Source organism: Bos grunniens, chromosome 11 (genome assembly GCF_055505025.1).
Source record: "Bos grunniens cultivar Pamir isolate PY7600 chromosome 11, Bosgru_T2T1.0, whole genome shotgun sequence".
Taxonomy (NCBI): domain Eukaryota; kingdom Metazoa; phylum Chordata; class Mammalia; order Artiodactyla; family Bovidae; genus Bos; species Bos grunniens.
The window spans coordinates 6,071,184-6,085,882 of record NC_141175.1 but is presented as its reverse complement, the minus strand read 5'-3'; the positions used below and the strand labels follow the sequence as shown (position 1 = coordinate 6,085,882).

At 43.1% G+C, this 14,699-nt stretch overlaps 1 protein-coding gene across 2 annotated transcripts in view; it reads left to right on the top strand.

The window, feature by feature from the left end:
* Positions 1–14,699, top strand: part of PRRT1B (proline rich transmembrane protein 1B) — a 44,649-nt gene that overhangs the window by 27,885 nt on the left and 2,065 nt on the right. The window lies entirely within an intron of this gene.

Genomic DNA, 14,699 nt, shown 5'->3' with positions numbered 1-14,699 from the left:
TCATATGGAAGGAAAATGTGCAAAAATTGCTAATTTTTTCAGTTTAATGAGGGAAAACTACCTTCACCAGATTTTGAAACTTACGATGAAGCTGCAGTAAACGCAGGGTGCAGCATGGCTTTGCCACAGAACTGGAGTGGTGAAACACAGAAAGCCCAGAAAGCATTCCAAGTGTATGCGGGACAGTAATTTCTGGCCCAGATAGCATTTTGGTTGAGTCAGGGCGGACAGTAAGCAGAGTTGGGTAACTGGTTAGAAAAAAAATGATTCTCCTCCTGTTGTATAAATAAAGTCCAGATGGGTTACAGAGCTAAGTAGTATGAAATAAAGGTGTACTAATCTTATATGAAGCTTAGGGGAGTATTTTTATAACTTCAGGGTGTTAGGCAGCGTGGAAGGGGTGGCCTCCCAGAATCTGGAATACTGTCGAGGAGAAGACTGGTAGCTTTGAGTTGTGTGTGTTAAGGAAGAACTTACTTAAACCGTCGGATGATTTTTACTTATCAGATTGGAAAACGTTAGATTGATTCCGGAGCTGGTGAAACCTTGACCCTCTCATTTGTCGCTAGGGCGGTGTGCATTGCTACCCTCTTTGTAGAAAACGGACTATGGTATCTATTAGTGATATGTGTACTAGGTGTTAATGTGCATGTACGTGCAAAGACCAGAGTCTGGGAGCATGTGTTCCAAACTGCTGAGAGAGACTGCCTTTGGGGAGGGACTGGCACTTGTGCAACACACGGCTGAAGTGTAAAATGTGGGAGTATTCATGGGTTGTGCAATTAAAAAACAAGGAAAAAACGTGTGTGCCTTTTGACCCAGTCATTCCAGTTTTGGGATCCTCCAGGGTCGAAGAAGCCATCCGTTTGGACAGACGTTTGTCAGTGTTGTTACTGAAGGGCCCTGAAGGAGAGCTGGCTGGGGCAACTCTGGAATGAAAGCTCTGAGGACACTGGGCCGCGTCCTGATTTGGGGGATGTTAAAATACACGTCTGAGCATCGCAACGGGGTGGCGTTGAGGTGTTTGACTCGGAGAGTGGTAGAGAAAGGCCTTCCTGAGAAGGCTGAGTGTGGGTGCGGGCGTCCCCAGGTGGTTCCATCATTTTGCATTCCCACCAGCACCTGTTGGGGGTCCCAGGTGCTCCACAAACTCATCAGTCCCTGGTTTTTGTCAATTTTTTACATTTTAGGGCTTCTGATTGTTAAAACTACGGTGATATTTCAGTGTGGCTTTAATTTGCATTTTGCTGACTAATGGATGATATTGGGCTTTCTATCATGCTCATTAGCTATGATGATGATTTGATGATCTCTCTTAAAATTTTATTTATTTTTGGCTGCTCTGGGTCTTCGCTGCTCTTGAGGGGGTTTTCTCTAGTTGTGGCGAGCAGGGGCTCCTCCTCTGTGTTGCAGGGGCTTCTCACTGCGGTGGCGTCCCTGGTTGCGGGGCACAGGCTTTGGTAGTCGCAGCTTGTGGGCTCAGCTGTTGCAGTGCGTGGGGCTAGGTGCTCTGCGGCATGTGGGATCTTCCCAGATCAGGGATGGAGCCGTGTCTCCTGAGTTGGCAGGCGGATTCTTCCCCACTCCGCCACCAGGGAAGTCCTGGATCGCTTGTGCTTGTTCAAGTCTTGTGCCCGTTTTTGGGCTGGATTGTCTTTTTCTTATCAGTTCAGAGGAGTTCTTTGGTGCTTTCTAGGTATGAGCCCGGTGTGAGATTCAGGGATTGCAAATACCTTCTACTTTTGTAGCTTCCCTCTTTATTCCCTTAACAGTGTTGTCGGATGAAAAGAAGTTCTCAACTGTAATTATGCAGGTTTGTCTTTTCCTTTATGGATTGTGTTCTTTTGGCTTTAGAAAAATTTCCCTGCTCCTGGGCCATGATCAGATATTCTCTTTTGTTGTCTTCGAGATCTAGAAGCATTACTGGTCTCTTTTTATATCGTTTTCAGATTTCCACCCAGCTGGACTAGATCCTAGAGGTCCGTTTGTCTGTTTTGGTTACCACAGTCATACTTCATTTCTGAGACTTGATAGTAAGTCTTGCCATTGAGTGGGTCAGGTCCTGGCACCATCTTTGAGGGTCTGGATCATTTACAATCATTTGTATGCACAGTAAATTTTAGAATTAACAATTCACCTCCTAAAAGCACTGGGATGTTGGCTATGATCGCTGTAAGTCTATAGATTCATATGGGGACAACAGACATCTTCATAACACTGTTTTCCCAACAAACGTGGTGAATCTCATGTTTAACAGGTTGTTTAAACAGTTCCCTTGATTTCTTGTGTGTGTGTGTGTATATACAGAAAACCTGCACATCTTTTGTTAGTATCCATAGGGTATTTGATTTTTTGCTGCTATTATAAATGTGATCACTTTTTTGTTACTTGCTAGTGTACAAAAACGCAATTGATTCTTGGCTTTGAATCCAGCACCTCTTTCTAAATTCACTTATTCTGGTAACTTACCTGGAGATTCTGTTGGATTTTCAATTTGCATGGTCTCTTCTATGTATAGTATTATAATCTATATATATAATGAGTTTTTGGTTTTCCTTTCCAGTCCTTACTCTCCTTACACTGGCTGGGACCCCAAGTACAATGCCAGGTAGCAGAGCTGACAAGGGCAACCTTCTTTTTCCTTGTTTCAAAAGGAAGGCTTCCACATATCCTGTTATCAAGGAAGTACTCTTCTATTCCTGTTTTGCTAAGAGTTTGTGTGTTTGTGTTTAATTACACTTTTTAATCATGCACGGGGAAATTCTCTGTGGTCCTGTGGTTGGGACATGAGCCTCCATTGCAGGCAGGATCCCTGGTCAGGAACTAAGTTCCTGTGAGCCACTCAGCTTGGTGCAAAAAAAAAACACAAAACCCATGCACAGATACTGAATTTCATTACTTTTACACATCTGCTGAGGAGGTTATCTCACTTATTCTCTTAATATGGCAACTTCATGTTGATTTTCAAATGTTAAGGTAACTTTTCACTCCTGGAACAAGCCATCCTGATCATGACGTGTTATCCTTTTTAATACATGATGGATTGTTTCTGGATATTTGCTTTACGATTTCTGGTACCTGTGCTCATGAGTGAAGTTGATCTGTAATTCCATTCTTATCTGTGGCTTTGATAGCAGGGCTGTTACACGAGTTGGGGGCTTTCCTTTTGGAAGTGTTGTGTAACATCATCACTTCTTAGTGTTCTTGAGAGGGGCATGTAAAGCTCCTCTCCAGCGTCATAGATTTGTTCATTTCTCCACGGCGGCTCTCGCCTTAGACATTTTGAGGCTATGTAGTTAGATGCAGTGCAAAGAGGCATATATATTTAGAAATAGTTAAATCTTTCTGTTGCGTGTACCTTACAGCTTTCCAGGGATCACTTTAACTCCAGTAGTGTCTTTTGCCTTTTTTTTTTTTTAATATTAATATAGCTACACTAATTTTTGGGCAGCTGTATTTGAAAATAAAAGTATGGAAAAAGACATACTCTGCTTTCTGTCTGAACCTTTATATTTTAGGTAGATACATCTTGTTAACAGCACACAGATTTTTGTCTGACAGTCTGCCTCCCAACTAGAGAATGTAGTACATTTATTTATTGTAGTTAAAAAAAAATAAGGGTTTGAATCCACCATCTCACTGTTTGCTTTCTACTGGTCCCACCAGTGCTATTCTTCTGTCTCCTTCCTTCCTTGCCTTTTATTTATTTATTTTTCAGTTCAGTTCAGTTTCTCTCAGTTGTGTCTGACTCTTTGCAACCCCACAGACTGCAGCACACCACGCTCCTCTGTCCATCACCAACTCCCAGAGCTTGCTCAAACTCATGTCCATTGAGTTGGTGATGCCATCCAACCATCTCATCCTCTGTCGTCCCCTTCTCCACCTGCCTTCAGTCTTTCCCAGCATCAGGGTCTTTTCCAGTGAGTCAGTTCTTTGCATCAAGTGGCCTAAGTATTGGAGTTTCAGCTTTAGCATCAGTCCTTCCAATGAATATTCAGGACTGATTTCCTTTAGGATGGACTGGTTGGCTCTCCTTGCAGTCCAAGGGACTCTAAAGAGTCTTCTCCAACACCACAGTTCAAAAGCATCAATTCTCAAGAATTCTGCAACACAGCTCTCACATCCATACATGACTACTGGAAAAACCATAGCTTTGACTAGACAGACCTTTGTTGGAAAAGTAATGTCTCTGCATTTTAATATGCTGTCTAAGTTGGTCGTAACTTTTTTTCCAAGGATCAAGCGTCTTTTAATTTCATGGCTGCAGTCACCATCTGTAGTGATTTTGGAGCCCCAAAATAGTCTGTCACTGTTTCCACTGTTTCCCCATCGATTTACCATGAAGTGATGGGACCTGATGCCAGGATCTTGGTTTTCTGAATGTTGAGTTTTAAGCCAACTTTTTCACTCTCCTCTTTCACTTTCATCAAGAGGCTCTTTAGTTCTTCTTTGCTTTCTGCCATAAGGGTGGTGTCATCTGCATATCTGAGGTTATTGATATTTCTCCCAGAAATCTTGATTCCAGCTTGTGCTTCATCCAGTCCAGCATTTCTCATGATGTACTCTGCATATAAGTTAAATAAGCAGGGTGACAATATACAGCCTTGACGTACTCCTTTCCCAATTTGGAACTGGTCTGTTCCATGTCCAGTTCTAATTGTTGCTTCTTGACCTGCATACAGATTTCTCAGGAGGCAGTTCATGTGGTCAGGTATTCCCATCTCTTTCAGAATTTTCCACAGTTTGTTGTATTCCACACAGTCAAGGGCTTTTTGGCATAGTCAAAAAAACAGAAGTTTTTCTGGACTCTCTTGCTTTTTCGATGATCCAGCGGATGTTGGCAGTTTGATCTCTGGTTCCTCTGCCTTTTCTAAATCCAGCTTGAACATCTGGAAGTTCACAGTTCACGTATTGCTTAAGCCTGGCTTGGAGAATTTTGAGCATTACTTTGCTAGCGTGTGAGATAAGTGCAATTGTGTGGTAGTTTGAGCATTCTTTGGCATTGCCTTTTGTTGGGATTGGAATGAAAACTGACCTTTTCCAGTCCTGTGGCCACTGCTGAGTTTTCCAGATTTGCTGGCATATTGAGTGCAGCACTTTCACAGCATCATCTTTCAGGATTTGAAATAGCTCATCTGGAATTCCATCACCTCCACTAGCTTTGTTCGTAGTGATGCTTCTTAAGGCCCACTTGACTTCACATTCCAGGATGTCTGGCTCTAGGTGAGTGATCATACCATCGTGATTATCTGGGTCGTGAAGATCTTTTTTGTATAGTTCTTCTGTGTATTCTTGCCACCTCTTCTTAATATCTTCTGCTTCTGATAGGTCCATACCATTTTCTGTCCTTTATTGTGCCCATCTTTAAGTTGCCATCTGAAAAGTTTCCTTGGTGTCTCTAATTTTCTTAAAGAGATTTCTAGTCTTTCCCATTCTATTGTTTTCCTCTGTTTCTTTGCATTGATCACTAAGGAAGGCTTTATCTCTCCTTGCTATTCTTTGGAACTCTGCATTCAGATGGGTATATCTTTCCTTTTCTCCTTTGCCTTTTGCTTCTCTTCTTTTCATAGCTATTTGTAAGGCCTCCTCAGACAACCATTTTGCCTTTTTGCATTTCTTTTTCTTGGGGATGGTCTTGATCACTGCCTCCTGTACAATGTCATGAACCTCCATCCATAGTTCTTTAGGCACTCCTTTGAATCTATTTGTCACTTCCACTGTATAGTCATAAGGGATTTGATTTAGGTCATACCTGAATGGTCTAGTGGTTTTCCCTACTTTCTTCAATTTCAGTCTGAATTTGGCAATAAGGAGTTCATGATCTGAGCCACAGTCAGCTCCTGGTCTTGTTTTTGCTGACTGTATAGAGCTTCTCCATCTTTGGCTGCGAAGAATATAATCAATCTGATATCAGTGTTGACCATGTGGTTATGTCCATGTGTAGAGTCTTGTGTTGTTGAAGGGTGTTTGCTATGATCAGTGTGTTCTCTTGGCAAAACTCTATTAGCCTTTGCCCTGCTTCATTCTATGCTCCAAGGCCAAATTTACCCATTTCTCCAGGTATCTCTTGACTTCCTACTTTTGCATTCCAGTTCCCTATGATAAAAAGGACATCTTTTTTTGGGGGTTAGCTCTAGAAAGTCTTGTAAGTCTTCCTAGAACCATTCAACTTCAGCTTCTTCAGCATTTCTGGTTGGGGCACAGACTTGGATTACTGTGATATTGAATGGTTTGCCTTGGAAATGAACAGAGATCATTCTGTCATTTTTGAGAATGCTTCCAAGTACTGCATTTCAGACTCTCTTGTTGACTATGGTGGCTACTCCATTTATTCTAAGGGATTCTTGCCCACAGTAGTAAATATAATGGTCATCTGACTTAAATTCACCCATTCCTGTCTATTTTAGTTCATTGATTCCTAAAATGTCGATGTTCACTCTTGCCATCTCCTATTTGACCACTTCCAATTTACCTTGATTCATGGACCTAACTTTCCAGGTTCCTATGCAATATTGTTCTTTATAGATAGCATCAGGCTTTACTTCCATCACCAGTCACATCCACAATTGGGTGTTGTTTTGCTTTGGCTCCATCTCTTCATTCTTTCTGGAGTTATTTTTAAACATTATTTATAACTATTTATTTTTACACTTTATTTTAAACATCCTTTTTGGCCGTCCTGGTCTTGATCGCCGCGCAGGCTCTTCTCCAGCTGCAGTGAGCTGGGGCTCCTCTCTCGTCGCGTGTGTGTCCTTCTCACTGTGGTGTCTGCTCTTGCTGGGGAGCATGTGCCCCAGGGAGAGCGGGCTCAGTTGCTGTGGCTCCTGGGCTTTACTGCACAGGCTCAGTAGTTGTGGAACACAGGCTTTATGGCTCTGGCACATGGGATCTTCCTGGAGCAGGGATTGAACCCGTGTCTCCTGCATTGCAGGCAGATTCTTCACCACTGAGCCACCAGGAGTGCCCCCTTGCCTTCTTTTAAATCAAATTTTTTTTTTTCCTTAACTCCTTTTCATCCTCTCTGCTGGCTTGGTAGTAATGCGTTCTTTCCCTCTATAGTGGTTCCCTAGGGAGAACACACTTGCGTTCTTCCGAGAGCGTGGTACTTTTTCCCCTTTCTAAACAATTTAAGAGTCAACTCGAGAATCCTCTGCTTGTGTCTTCTTCCTGCGTCACACGCTGTTGATATGGATTTTATTTTCCATATCTGAAACCCCATGAGACATGCTTATTGTTTGATATAGTTCCTGCTCATTTAGGTTTACTACATGTTGACTTTTTTTTTGTGGCTCTATCCCTCTCTCCTGCATGTCTGATTTTCCATTTGGGATGATTTCTGTTCGGCCTGAAAACACTGTTCCATCTTGTCTTGATGTAGGTCTGCTGGCGATGAACTGGTTTTGTTCTTCTGACAGTATCTTGATTTTTTGCCTTCATCCTTGAAAGGGATTTAGAGTGAATACGGAAGTGTGACTGGTGATTTCTTTTCAGTACTGAAGATACACCATTGACTTTCATCCCCAGGCACTTCTGTTGGGGAGTCTCATTCACGGTACCTTTGATGGTAATGTGTTTTTTTTTTCCCCTCCCTTGTCTACCTAAAGATATTGTTTTCGTTTTTGTCTTTCAGAAGGTTAGGACCATGCCGTGCCTGGATGTGTACTCTCGCCCTCCCTGTCTGTGGGTCTAGTCAGCCTCGGGTCACGTACTGTGCGTCAGATTTGGGGTGCTGACCCCTGGGGGCAGAGGGCTGACTCTGGGACTGGAGTTTGGTATCCACAGCGGGTCTTGAATCCAGTCCCCTGTAGGTACTAAGGGACCACTGTATTTCTTTTTAATTATCCCACTTGGCATTCATAAGGTTTCTTGAATTTAGGGCTTGATGTTTTCCAGTCAAGACCAATCAGAAGGCACAAACTATGGAGTAATTTGAACAGAGAAAGATTTTAATGGAAAGAATTACTAACTGTAAAGGGAATGCTAAAGTTCCCCTGGGGTGAAGATGAATACCCCAGGAAAGCGGGTAGGCCCTCAGGTAGGCGCTTAGGAGGGCCACGAACCCAGAGCCAGTATTCAGAGCTCGTCGTTGGAGAAGCTGTGGTCGCAGCCCTCTGCGGGGCGGAGAAACACCGGCTCATGCCGGCCAGAGCTGGTTCAGTGCTGAGGCTGAGGGTGGGCACAGAGAGTGGCACCTGGCCTGGGGACCACAGCGAGGTAACCAGGTCGGGACCGCAGGCTTGCCGAGAGACGGCCAGGTTCGGGGGAGGGTATGGCCGGGGAAGAAGGTGCTGGACGTCTGCAGCCACGTGCCTCTGGTTTCCATGAGGTTACAGAAGAAGGAAGTGGTCTCCACTCCAGGGGCCACCACCACCACAGTCTCCCTGCAGTGACAAAACCCTGTGCTTCTCTGCACATGAGAAGCGCTCACGGCCGCGCCGCAAGCGTGAGGAACAAGACATTGACCACCGGCACAATCAATTTTGGAAAACTTTTTAAAAAACAGCATTATTGAGGTATGATCTGCATGTCCTTTGGAGTGTAACGGCGCGTGCAGGACGTTTGCAGAGCTGTGTAAGCGCTGCCGCTCAGCAGTTTTCAGACAGTCCCATCACGCCGACAGGCCCGTCGTCTGCTGCGGCCCACGCCCACTCCCAGGCGCTGCGCCGCCCTGTCTCAGGTTTGCTGTTTGTGCACATTTCGTTTAAACAGAAGCAGGAAGTGTTTTTGAGGCTCATGTGTGTTGCGGGTCAGTTCATTCCTTTTTTTTTTTTTGAATCGCTGAATGGCGTCCCATTGTACAGAAGCACACTGGCTTGTCCTTTCACCAGCCGATGGCCGTGTGCATCCCTTGCACTTTGGGGCTGCTGTGAACCACACTGCTGTGAACATCGCTTCCACTCTGCGGCTTTTCCTTTTGCTGCTGGTACTGCAGTTACACAGACGACCTCTCACCCCCACGTCTCTTCCCATCTTGGCTTTTGTCCTTGTGTCTCTTCACGCTTCATCCGGCCCGTAGCCCCTGAACTACCTCCGGCTCACTAATGCTGTCCAACGTGTTCACTGAGTTCCTTGCATCAGCTGATGTGGAGTTTTTTGGTTTTAGAATTTCCATGTGTCCTCTGTTTGTTTTCCAACTAGTTGCCTCCACTCTCGATTCTGGCCTACACCAAGATCAGAGCAAGCATCGTGCTTTCGCGTCTGTGCCTGCTAACTGTGGAATCCCTGCCTCTGCAGGTCTGACTCTGTCCGTTGCTTCTGGCCTGGATCTGTCCGTGTCTCTTGCCCTGTGTTCCTGGTTATTGTTCTATCAGTTCAGTGTAGTCGCTCAGTCGTGTCCGACTCTTTGTGACCCCACGGACTGCACCACGCCAGGCCTCCCTGTGCATCACCGACTCCAGAGCCTGCTCATTCACTGCTGTATATGACACGGGAAATACCTGGAGGCCGAGGATGGCGCCTGCTGCCTCCAGTGAGGCTCTGCATTTACCCCGGCAGGTGTGCAGGTGCTGGCATTCCACTTCCAGGGACCGAGATGGTCTGAAGCCGGCTTGGCCCCGCGAGGGCTGGGTACTCATCGTCGTGGTCATGCTTTTATGCCTGGAAGGCTCCCTTGAGGGCTCTCAAAGTATAGTCAGTTCTGGACTGTCTTCTGTTGTTTTACATCTTCCTCTTGTCAGAAGTGCTGCTGAGCCTCTTAGACACCTCTTCTGGAATTGGCAGGAATGTGACCCGAGTGTCGGCATCATGGATTTCTGCCCAGTAATTCTTCCTTCTCTTGCTAGCTCTCAGATGGATTCAGGCCTGGATTTAAAAATACTTGGTTCAGCTTTCTTAGCAGGGGAGCTGGTCTGAATTACCTAGCATGCCATTCCCAGAAGTGGAAATTCCTTCTTAAATATTTTTAGAATAAGCTTGTCAAGAACCACATAAAATTCTGGCAACTATTAAACTCTTTATTGTTTTTAAAAATAATTTGTCTCCTTACTTTTGGCTGTCCTGGGTTTCACTGCCGCATGGGCTTTTTTCTCTAGTTGCAGCGGGCGGGGCTACTCTCTAGTTTTAGTCCACGGGCTTCTCACTGCGGTGGCTTCTCTTGCTGTGGAATCATCCAGGACCAGGGACCGAACCCATGTCTCCTGCATTGGCAGGTGGATTCCTTACCAGTGAGCCACGAGGGAGGCCCCAACTATTAAGGTCTTCATTATTTTTGTTTTTAAATCTTATTTTTTCATTTTATAAAATACATAATTTTACTGAAGCCTAGTTGACATATAGCATTAGTTCCAGGTGTACAGTGTGATGCTTGATATTTGTATATATTGTAAAATGATCCAGTTAACAGGTATCACCACACAGGTAAACTTGTTTTTTCTTGTGATGACAACTTTTAAGATCTACCCTATTGGCAACTTTCAAATATGCAATATGGTATTGCTAACCAGTCACCAGGCTGTGCAGGACACCCCCATGACTTACGATGTAACTGCGGATCTACTACCTTCTGACCCTCTTCGCCCACTTCCCTCACCCCTGCCTCCAGCCACCACCAGTCTGTTCTACCTGTGAACTAGGTTGGTTTTGTAGTTTTTTTCCAAATCCTCACCTATAAGTGAGGTCCTATGATAACTGTCTTTCTTTGGCTTATTTCACTTAGCATAATGCCCTCAAGATCATCTATGTTGTTGCAGATGGCTAAATTGTTAAACATTTCTTTCTTTTCGGCTGCAGTGGGTGTTCACTGCTGCACACAGGCCTCTCTAGTTGTAGCAAGTGGGGGCTACTCTTTGTTGCCGTGTGGTGCTTTTCAGCACGGTGGCTTTCCTGTTGCAGAGCACGGGCGTGTGGGCTTCCATAGCTGTGGCTCACAGGCTCAGCTGCCTGTGGCATCTGGAGTCTTCCTAGACCAAGGATCAAACCTGTGTCCCCTGCATTGGCAGACAGATTCTCAACCACTGGACCACCAGGGGATTCTAAAATCTCATTTTTTATGGCCGAATAATATTCCCCCGTGTGTATATATACCACATCTTCTTTATCCATTCATCCATTGGCAGACACTTAGGTTGCTTCCCTGTCTTGACTGTGGTAAATAATGCTGCAGTGAACATTGAGGGTGCTTACAGGTGTTTTTTCTTTAACAGATAAAGGTTTATCCATTCTCATAACTCCTGCACCCACATACAGCTTTTGGAGTTTGTTTTTGTTTGCTTTGGATAAATACCGAGAAGTAGAATTGCTGGCTCATACAGCAGTTCTGTCTTTACTTTTTTCAGGAGTCTCCATGCTGTGTGTCTTCCACAGTAGTCGCACCAGTTTACATTCCCACCAACAGTGGCTTTGTTATGGTGGTTCCGTTGCTAAGTCGTGTCTGGCTCTGTGATCCCGTGGACTGCAGCACTCCAAGCTTCCCTGTCCTTCATTGTCTCCTGGAGTTTGCTCAGATTCGTGTCCCTTGAGTTGGTGATGCCCTCCAACCATCTCATCCTCTGTGTCCCCCTTCTCCTCCTGCCTTCAATCTTTTCCCAGCATCAGGATCTTCCCCAGTGATGGATTTCCTTTTCCCCACCTCCTCACTGATGCTTGCTTTTTCTTTTCATTTTGATGATAGCCATTCTAATAGGTGTGGGGTGGTATCTCATTGTGGTTTTGACTTGTATTTCCCTGCTGGTGAGTGGTGTATCTTTTCAGGTATTTGTTGGCCATCTGTATGTCTTCATTAGAAAAATGTTCAGGTCTTCTGTCCATTTTTTAAAAGTATTTTTTGCTGTTGAGTTGTATGAGTTCTTTCATATATTGTGGATATCAACCCCTCTTAGATATATGACTTGTAGGTATTTTCTCCCATTCAACAGGTTACCAATTGGTTTTGTTGATGGTTGCTAGTGTAGAAAGAGTAATTTGATGTAGTCCCCCAACTTGTACGTTTTTGCTTTTGTTTTCTTTGCTTTTGGATTCAGATTTACAAAATCATTGTCATGTGATGTCAAGAGGCTTACTGCCAATGTTTTCTTTTGGGAATTCTGCAGTTTCAGGTCTTACATTCTTTAACCCGTTTTGAGTTAGTTTTTGGGTATGGTGTAACAGGTTTCCCAGCACCACTGGTTGAAGAGACTGTCCTTTCCTTATTGTGTGTTTTGGCTCCTTTGTCGTAAATTGACAGTATATATGCTGGTCTGCTTCTGGGCTCTCTTCTGGTGATCTGTGTGTCTGTTTTTATGTCAGTTCCATACTGTTTTGATTACCATAGCTTTGTAATATAGTTTGAAGTTGGAGCGCATGATGCCTCCAGCTTTTTTCTTTCTCAAGGTTGCTTTGGCTGTTCAAGGTCTTTTATGATTCCACACAGACCTTAGGATTATTTCTCCTATTTCTATGAAAAATGCCATTGGAATTTTGATAGGAATTGCATTGAATCCGTACATTGGTTTGGGCAGTATGGATATTTTAACATTAATTCTTCTAATCCATGGGCACAGATTTTCTTTCCATTTATTTGTCTTCTTTGATTTCTTTCACTAATATCTTAGAGGTTTCAGTGTACAGGTCTTTCACCTCCTTGGTTAAATTTATCCCTAGATACTTTGTGTGTGTGTGTGTGTTTTTTTTTTTTTTTTTTGATGCAGTCATGAATCATATTGTACATGAGATTGTTTTCTTAATTTCTTTCTGATAATTCACTATCAGTCTATAGAAACAATACATTGATTTTGCATTCTGTAACTTTACTGAATTTATTAGTACTGAATTCATTTATTAGTTCTAACAGTTTTTTGGTTGAGTTGGAGGTTGTCCATATATAATATCATTCATCTGCAAATAGTTTTCTATCTTCCTTTTCAGTTTGAACGCCTTTTTTTCTTGCCTAATTGCTCTGGCTGGAACTTCTAATACTTATGTTGAATAAACATGGTGAGAGTGGGCATCTTTGTCCTGATCTTTTCTCTGGCTGTGCTGCACGACTTGAAGGATCTTAGTTCTCTCACTAGGGACTGAACCGCCACCTTGGCAGTGAAAGCGCTGAGTCCTAACCACTGGATCTCCAGAGAATCTGCTTTCGTGTATGTGAGCGTGTGTCTTGTCCTGACCTTTTGTCTTTTCGCCACTGTGATGTTAGCTATGGGCCTGTCACATGTGACATTTATGTTGAGGTATGTTCCCTCTATACTGTGTACCTTTTGTTGAGAGATTTAATCATAAATGATGTTGAATTTTGTCAAATACTTTTTCAATATCTGCTGAGATGGTCTTTTGGGTTTTATCCTTCATTTCGTTAATCTGGTGAATCATTGATTTACAGATGTTGAACCACCCTTGTGTCTCTGGAATAAATCCAACTTGATAATGATGTATGATCCTCTTCCTACATTGTTGAATTTTGTTTCTAATTTTTTTTTTTTTAAGGATTTTTGCATTTATGTTCCTTAGGGATATTGGCCTGTAATTTTCTTGTGGCAGTCTCATCTGGTTTTCATATCAAGGTAATTGCTGGCTTTGTTTAAAAACAAACAAACAATTTGGATGTGTTTCTTCCTCTAGTTTTTGGAGAAGTTTGAGAATTCATATTATTATTTCTTCTTTGAATGTTTGGTAGAATTCATCAATGAGGCCACCTGGCCTCAGGCTTTCATTGAAAAGTTATTGATTGTTGATTCAATTTCTTTACTAGTAATCAGTTCAGATTTTCTTAGATTCAGCGTTGATAGGTTGTATGTGTCTAGGAATTTGTCTTCTAGGTGTCACATTTGTTAATTTGTTGGCATGTAATTGTTCACAGCAGTCTCTTTTGAGCCTTTGTACTTCTGTGGTATCAGCTGTAACAGCTCCTCTTTCATTTGGTTTTGTGTCCTCCGTTTTTTTCTTGGTGAGTTTAGCTAAAGGTTTATCCATTTTATCTTTTCAAAGAGCCAGTTCTTAGTTTTATTAATCTTTTCCATTGTCCTTTTGTGTGCGTGCTAGGTTGGCTTCAACTAAAGTGTCCAACTCTTTGTGACCCTATGGACCATATCCCACCAGGCTCTGTCTGTCCATGGGATTTTCCTGGCAAGAACAGTGGAGTGGGTTGCCATGCCCTCTCCAGGGGATCTTCCTGACCCAGGGATCAAACCAGCGTCTCTTGCATCTCCTGCATTGGCAGGCAAGCATTAGTGCCACATTAATTTGTTATTTCCACTCTGATCTTTATTTCCTTCCTTCTACTAACTTTAGGTTTCATTCGTTCTAATTCCTTGAAATTTAGTGTTTGAGCTTTTTGTTTCTTGATTTAGGTGTTTATTATTGCGGATTTTCCTTTTAAAACTGCTCTTGCTGCATCCTGTAAATTTTGATATGTTGTATTTTCATTCTCCTCAATGTTGTTTTTTACTCTGACCTCATAGTTGTTCAGCAGTATACTATTTAATTTCCAAATATTTTTGGATTTTCCCATTTTCTTGTAATCTTTAGTTTCATACCCTTGCAACTGGCAAAAATGCTTGATATGATTTCCATCTTCATTCATTTAAAAAGACTGTGGCCTAACGTGTTATTTATTCTGGAGAATGTCCCGTGTGCCCTTAGAACAGTGTGTTCTGTTTTTGGGTGGAATGCTCTGTATGGATCTCTAAGTCCATCTGATCGAATATGTTTAAGGTTGGTGTTTTTCCTCATTGACTTTGGATGGTCTACCCACTGATGTAAGTGTGGGTTATTAAAGTTCCCTA